General features: G+C 30.7%; 1 long non-coding RNA gene across 8 annotated transcripts; it reads right to left on the minus strand.

Moving 5' to 3' along the window:
• LOC105176395 lies at positions 3442 to 6845 on the minus strand. 8 transcript variants are annotated; one of them, XR_002288200.1, is made up of 7 exons: positions 6720 to 6845; positions 6044 to 6617; positions 5836 to 5954; positions 4847 to 5027; positions 4249 to 4348; positions 3817 to 3843; positions 3442 to 3722 (listed from the first exon to the last, which is right to left on the minus strand). It is a non-coding gene; the product is annotated as an uncharacterized LOC105176395 (long non-coding RNA). The 8 variants fall into 8 exon arrangements; XR_002288199.1 differs by having other exon boundaries at positions 4847 to 6201; positions 6460 to 6617; XR_002288198.1 differs by having other exon boundaries at positions 4847 to 5954.

Below are 8825 nucleotides of genomic sequence, written 5' to 3' on the forward strand. Positions count from 1 at the left end.
ACATGTACCATTACACTGGAAAGATATTTTGTCACAAATTCTTGTGCCACAATATATATATATATTTAAATTTAAATAATTTTGATTCAAATCCATTTTGGTAGGTTGATCAATCATGTAAGAAAATAAATTCAGTTAATTCAAAACGGGTCTATCATATTTGAATTAATTATAATATATTTGATACTTTATTGTTTGTACACAATTTAAAGAGAGCGACTAAATATTTTATATATAATTCGTTCAGTATGATTAAACATAATTTGAACATGAATTTTTCTGATGAGTAATAATAGCACGACATTGCTGATGAGGGTAAATTACATTTTTGATCTCATAAGTGGACTTGTTTCCAATTTTAGTCTCACACTCAGGCCAATTCGCACATTTAGTCCCATATGTCGATTTTTTTTTCAATTTCAAGACCAAATTGGGATTCTGTTAAAAAATTGGGGTTGACGTTAAGTTTTTTTAATAAATTATTAAATTGATTGTGCACACACATGTGAGTGTGCCATATATGCTCGTTATTAATTGAAATAACTCGATCACAATTATTCGTTGCAAATCTCGATACCTAACAAAGACAATTAGAATGTCAACCAGGCCAGCTCAGTTGGCGAAGTTAAAGCCCCATGATCTTAGAGGTTATAGGTTCGAACCCCGCTTTATGAGTAGAATGTTGACATCATATGTATATAACGGGATTTCAACATATATATATATATATACACTAAATATTTACCTATATATCCAAATTAATTAAATAGAAATTAAGGAGAAAGTTAGGACATCCTATTAATTATTAATATCTAGAAATAATAATTATTCATCAAGAACGGTAGACGTTGAAAAAGAGGATATAATTCAGAAAATCATTTATTATTTTTCATAATTAATATGTTTTCTCTCCAACATGGCCTACCCGAGCTGCGGGCTTTTACGTGGAGTGGTTTCTCTACAGTAGCTTAGCGTGCAGTAGGTTCAATAAGTGCATCTCTTGTTATTGTACTTGAACACGCGGCTTCAGTACATGTTTGCAGACTACACGCATGAAAGCGCTAAATCTAGTCCAGAAATTCAGAAATGTGTACTGTAGGGGCTATGACTATTAGACGCACGTGGCACGTTAGTATGCACTTGACATCAATTCTACTTTTTCAAAAAAAATAAAATAATAATAGGGAGTATAAAATTCACTTTAATTCCTTGTCATTAGGTAAATTTTACGATTAAATTTAAGTTTAAAAATATTTTTTAGGCAAAATAACTCAATTTTTTAAAATATTTCAATAAGTATTGTTGAGGGTTCAAATAAATTTATATCTTATGGTCTGTTTACACAAATCATTATGTAAAGATAAAGAACTGAAATCACTACGAAGACTGAAACCGCTAAACCTTAAAGATATAGAATCAAAATTGCAATTGAAAATTACAACTTGGTTGTTGCGTCATTAAATTCACCATAAGTCACAATTTAGGTACTGAAATGGTTGATGACGTGGAAATTTTCTACAAAATCAATCGAAAAATACTAAAATGCCATCATTTTTAAAATTACACAACGAGAATGCAAATTTTGATTTAAACTGGACAAATTTTACTACCCTCGGAACTTACAGTACTAAAATTGAATTTTTTCCAAATAAATGTTAATGGAGTCTAGGTTATTTTGACAAGAAAAAGAATGTGGTAATACCATGAATTTTCCACAATTAACAATAAATTATATTAATATCTTTTGAAGTTAAATATAATTACACAAGCATTTATGCTCTCTTCAAATATTTGACATCTCAAAAACAAAACCTTACATTGGTAATTTCTTAAGGGATATATTTATAATTTTATAAAGTGCTGGGGTATTTAATCTAATTTTAAATAATATCAACGTAATTTAACCTGATTTAAGTGGGCCGCCCTAAAGAGACACCTTTTCGACTAATTCTTCTAACCAACTTCAATACTCCTTATTTACGAAATTTTGTAAAATGAACAGAAGCTACATTTGGATTGAAAGATTTGAATTTTAATTTGATGATTTAGAAAAAAGAATTTCAAATGAGTATATAATTAAAAAATTTCAAAATCCATCAATTTTTACAAATATAGTTAGAAATAAAAGATGAATTCGAAACCATTTTGTATATGAAATTATCCAAATAAATTAAAAAAATAATATTATGTGGGAATTGAAATCCTTACGGTCAAATCCATTAATCAAACACACAATGTAAAAGTTTGGGAAAACTTTAACATTACATACCTTTTTGCCCTTTGTTGTGTTTTCTATAAGTTTTCACACTTTCTTTTTAGTTCGCAACAGAGTGTTAATTTTTGTTTTAAATAATTTTTTAATTTAAATTTGGTTGCAGTCTAAGTATTTGGAACAATATTAAATATTTTCATAATATAAAGATTATTAAGGAAAAATCAGATATTTCTTGAGATTTCCATTTCAGAAAAATTATTCAACAATAAACTTATTCTATCTTTTTACACGGAATAAAGTTGTTTCTACTCTTTTCCAAAAGAAGAAAAAATGATCCTCTAGAAAAAAAGTATTTGTCAAAGTAGAAAAACAATATTCCCTTTTATGAATATTATTTCATTCGTTCCAATTCCAATCGTTTGCAATAAACGAATTATTCCTTCAAATAATACAAAAATTATAGTCCTCCAAATTAAATAAAGCTATCTAAATAATATCATAATCCATTAATTAGCCGATTATTTCCTCTCATCAAACCTTATCAACTACGTTTGATTGAATTTATTCCTCCATAAGGGCAATCAAGATGTCTTATTTCATTTTATTTTAAAGAGTTTATAAGTTTTTAATATATGATTTTTAGATTTTACAAATAAAAGTTTTATTAAACACTTTTGAACAGTTGATAAGATATTTTGAAGAGTTCATTGACTCACCCAAACACGCTTCTACTTAGAGAAGTGTCAATTTTTATCCGGTCTTGGGTGTTTCAATTATTATTAGGGTGTGTTGTCGCTTTATTGTTGGCTTGTCATTTAGTTTTAGTTAGATATGTCTTGGTACAATAGCGTGTACAGGCATGTGTGTATTTACTTCTTAAGGACATGTATGCTCAATTACTCACTTCAATTATGACACTATGAATAATCGGACAGGTGTGTCCAATAATCCGCAAATGTGAACTTTCCTTTTTGATGCGTTAATTACATTAATATTTTCATAAAGTAAGTAATACGTTAGTTCATTCAATAAATAATAAAATAAATTCACATAAAATAAAATAAATATCCAACATATTGAATGAAACTCGAACCCATAACATCAAATTATTTTATGAAATTTCAACCTAAACAACCGTTTTAATACATCATGCGTCACGGATGTGAACTTTTATTCAGTCTAATAATGCATCGTAATGATTAAGAAGATGAGACTCGACGATAATGTAAACTTTAATAATAGATGTTGATTAGATGTAATTATATGATATGATTAGTACATTTTCTATTGTACGCCCACGCATTTATATATATAGCAGATGTAATACAAAAGTGGCAACTTTACTGTTAACCATGTATATGTCCGAAACCAAACCCGAATAAAGCCATAGGTAAATTGCAAGAAATATGTAGCCATGCATTTCCATTTAAGCTTCATGTTGCTCCATGGCAATATTTGAGGCAGTAGCTAGACAGTAGAATCACACAGAGTATTGTACCATTATGACCTGTAAACGATCGAGAAAGTATCGGTAAAAATTACTGACATAACTTAATTAGGGTGGTAGAAACAGAACTTCATTTGCTATAAACTTCACTAACCTTGTTGAATGCTATATACGTCAACGTCTGCAGAAATAAACACAATGGGGTAAGTCATTTGCAAATAGGGAGATCAGAACTAGCTGCACTATGAATTGAGGCAGAAGGGTCATGCGCGTTTCCAGCACCGAGAATTCATGTTCGTAATTGAGATATATGTGGTAGAAGTATATAGAAAAATTGTGCTGTGATTCTGTTCGGGTGAGATGGTATAACAATGCCACATGCAAGAAATCCCATTCATATCAATAGAAAAACAATGCAGTCAAGATGAGGAACGGAGATCCAGAAATTAACCCAAATATGATTCTCCTCAGAGTGATCATGCTTGTTAAAAAGACCCAAACACAATGCAAATCAATGGTTTTTGAGTTGCTAAAGTCCCAAGATGATTTTGATGCAGAAATCCAGTGCACAAGGGCAGGTTCTTACTAGATCGGAAGTAATGCGGATCAAGAAGTAAGATGCTTGGAAATGCATATTCTCAGGTGAATGTCAAGCCCATAGCAAAATGCAGTCTGCGACAGATGGTCTGTAATTCAAATGACAGTACACAATCACCAAGCTTTTTAGCTACAGTTCAGATCATAGTAAGATTATCGCACAATGGATAATGAGAAATCAGGAATTCAACTTTTGAAGAACGGAAAAGAGGAAAGCCGGCGAAAAATTTCAGTCCTCAGACAAACAAGTTATGTATCACTTTCTCATGTTGATGGATCCCCTTAATCAAACTACCGTGCTTTACAAACCAGCTAGTTGAATAATATTCCTAAGACATACTTATATCCAATTAGTACTTCCTTTCGTTCTACTAATTTAATGCAATCTGCCAGTCAATGATCAATATCACTTCTCAATATCTAAAAAATTATTCGCCCCTTCACATAAGCACTTGGTTTCGAAGTTTATACAGATTTCTATATAGAGTTAGATTTACTTGACATGCAGGCAAAAGAAATAGATATCTAGAGAAACAAGTTAATAGGGAAGGAAAAGCACTATATGAAGAAATAAATTAAAGCTGTACCATTCATCAAAGAGATTAAGATCCATAGAATCGTGGCAACAGAAAATGCGCTCACAGTTCCCATGGGTTCCAATGGTAAAAGTGAATGATTTGAAAAGCCAAACCATCACTGAATACGTAGAGAGCTTCTCAGGCACCGTCGTAACCTCAGAATTCTATGGATAAGCAGACACCAGTAGATCTGCCAAGTGAATTTAATATACCATACATCATTATGGAAATTTCATCGAACATGTAGTATATATCAAGGCATCTATAGCCAGTTCATAAGCTAATATATCTAAAATTGCTGAACTTCCCAGACTGGTTAGAGACGTTCTACAAGATTGCCCAAAGAAGAAAAAGTTTCAATCCTCCTAATATCCATGAGCTAGAACTATGGAAAGAACGGCTTAATTTCAGAGAGGAGTTAACTTTTCCTAGCTCTTTTTTCTTTTTCCTTGTCTTTTCCCCATTTTGCTTCACCTTAAAGGTGATGATATCTATGTCCATAACTTGGTCTGGCCACAAAATTTGCCTAGTTTCAATCCTGAAATCAAATTAAATGTTCAAAAACAATGCACAACCACACACACACAAACGAAAAGAAAAGAAAATTCACCTATTACCAGTCATTAGCAAAACCTCAAAATCTGAACCTAGTCATGAAAACTATACCGCTCCATGAACTGCTAGATATTAGCCATCACTATTCAACTAAGCTCCAATGAATTAAGATGATAGTATTCACTTCATATCAACTTGACCTTCACCAAATATTGATTTAATATAAGCACAAAACCACACAATAGATGATCAATACACATGTTTCATTGTTCTTATATCCCACCAGATTCAAAGTCAATCAAATATAAAGACAATCTTTTTCAATTGCCATTTTGAAAAGTAAAGTACTTTGCCATGATACCTGAGGCCGTGAAAAGAATTTTCCCCAAGAATGATGAAGAAACAAATTAGGCATTAGAAGAAAAGTTATCACTGGCCAATACCAATATGTTGATCTTTCATAAGGTGATCTTCCAGATGGCCCATTAACGTTGCAGCATCAGAAAACACAAAGGTAGTTACATCTGTGTATGTAACCTCCATATGAGCATCTTGCCACTCCCTGTCCAGAATTATAGATTTGGAATAGTGCTGAATAATGAAAACAAAGTTCTAAAACTTATTTCTGGCATTGCCACGATTTGGAACAACCTTGAGTCATCGTGATAAACAATAAACTCGAGGTCCAGTGGCACTGAACATCATGTGGCCCATCCATTATGCTCACAGGCTATATGAATTCCGACACAACTGCAAAAGTGTAGGCTGAAAACACCTTTGTTCCGCAAATTAGCATGAAGTTAAAGAATCTGCTGAAATTCATTGTACATCAATATGAAAATGCATCTTTCATGTGATTCAAAACATGAAATAAATCCAAACACAGTTACAAGCTTCTCTTCCCTGTCCCACACAGAACACAAATCGCAAAACAAGCAAGCAAAGCTTACATGAATGCATACGGAAGAAAGTCTAATACAAGCAAACAAAGCTTACAACTGGTGAGGGGACACACACTAGTTTCACTTTCAGTTCATATTAGCAGATAGAAACCCCGTCATGAATACCTCAAAAAATGCAGTCAACTCTAGTGACTTGATGATAACCAACAAATGCCTACATCCTGATGAATAAAATGCTTTAAGCTTTCAGGTCCATACAGATGACGAAATTGCACACCGGAATTCGTCGAAAGACTTTATACGATGATCCATTATACCAAAATCTGAAAATGTTGAATACAGGTAATAAATATGAATTGGGCTGACAAGTTCATACGAGAATCAGGTGGAGCTATTAAAAGGTTTCAGTCAGGTTTAGCGCTCACCGCTTCTCTCGCCGTTGACTCCACCGGCGTCGGCTAGCCTGAAGTTGTGGAAGACGATCGGGTTCGAAGTTGGCTGGTCAAAGAAATTAATTAGGTGGTGAGATTGGGCCCAACTCCTCTTACAAATCGCGGCCCAAACAAATGAATAATAATTGAGCCACTTGATAAAACTTTTTTGGGCCCTATATTAATTCTATTTTAAAAATAAAATTTTAAAAATATTTCACTCTTATATTTTAGGAATAATTACACTTTCATCCCCTTTTGATGTAATTACACACAAATTCCCTATAATTTAAAAAATTACATCTAGCACATTTGAGGTTTGTTTTGGTCTAACAAATAAGTCCATCAATTAGTCAAAATTCATTAACTTTGTTGAAATTAACAAAAATTGAATGAAAAATGATATTTTACTCGTGATTAACTTATTACTGACTTATAACAGGTCAAACACTTTTTAAATAACTAAACTACTCTTATTACGGTGAAAATATACCTTATCACATGCATTAATGCGTGAAGACGTATGAGGATAATTTAATCCTAAAAAGATTTATTTGACTTGTAATAAATCAGTAATAAGTCAATCGAGAGTAAATATAGATTTTTTATCTTTATAAACAAGTTCGATGAATTTTGACTAACTTTGAGATTTAGTAGACAAAAGCAAATATCATGAATACTAGATATAATTTTTTAAACCACATAAAGTTTACGTGTAATTACACTAAATCTCTTAGGAAAAGAGTGTAATTATCCCTGGAGTTTATAAAACTTTACCGTGCTTGGCATAATAAACTTTATATATTACTAATAATTTGTGGCACATCTTATGTGTGTTTAAAATTTTATAATGCTATCTAAAAGAAAATATTTACTATTTAATAAAGTATATAAAATAATAAATTAATATTAAAGTTATAATAAATTGGTGAGAAAAAAATACATGAAAATTTTAAAAAAGAAGAAATGATTATCAAAATATAATTAGGGAGTGGGAAGTTAGATGAATAAATAAAATAAATAAATTATAATTAACAAACATACCAAAAATAAAAAAGACACCACTCATGTGTTCTCCCTTAATATATAATATATAGATAATATAACATAAAAAGCCATCAAGCTATCATAAATTAAAGAAAAAATCTTATCCTCCTCACCTAAAATTTTGTGTAATTATATGTAGACCCCTATAATTTGAAAAATTACATTTAGTGCTCCCTAAAATTTGTTTATCTCTAACAAAAGACCCATTTGTTATTTAAAATTCACCGAATTTATTGATATTAGTTAAAAAAACTTGAATGAAATTCTATATTTACCTCTGGTTAATTTATTACTTACTTGTTGCGTGCCAAATAATTCTTTTATGACTGGATTACCTTTATAACAATGAAGATATATCTCCTCGTATGCATTAACATGTGAATATTTATAAAGTTAGTTTGGTCAGAAAATATTAATTTGACATGTAATAAGTTAATCAATGGATAAATATGAATTTTTCATCCATTTTGTTTTTGTTTTTTTTTTTTTTATCTAATATCTTCAAACTTGGTGAATTTTGAACTAACGGGTGGTTTATTTATTAAACACAAACAAATATTATGGTACTATGTGTACTTTTTCCAAAAATAAAGGGGTTCTATGTGTAATTCTATTAAATATCAGAGGAGGCCGGTACTACCTCTAATTTAAAAGAATAGAAGTATAAATATTGCTTCGAGGTAAAAAAAACATAAGTTATATGAACGGTAAAAGTGAAATACTAATAAACTTGTGAGAGTGATTTTATCTATTTGATGTAAGATTAAAGAACTTAAAAAGCTTACAAACTTAGTCAAACACCCTCTAAAACCCATAATACAATTATATTTCAAAAATCATTATGTGCCATATTGGGCATTTGTCAACAACAAAATTATTTTCGTTATTTGTCGAACATGTCATTTAATGTGTTCTTAAAAAACAAATAAAAAAATTCGAATGTCATGGACACGACATTTACATAGAAATGACATGCCATCGATACAATTCATAGCATGCATGTTACGTTTTTAATTATATGCTAATTTTTTATAAGTTATAACAAAAAATGAT

The sequence above is a fragment of the Sesamum indicum genome, linkage group LG13 (assembly GCF_000512975.1).
Source record: "Sesamum indicum cultivar Zhongzhi No. 13 linkage group LG13, S_indicum_v1.0, whole genome shotgun sequence".
Taxonomy (NCBI): Eukaryota; Viridiplantae; Streptophyta; class Magnoliopsida; order Lamiales; family Pedaliaceae; genus Sesamum; species Sesamum indicum.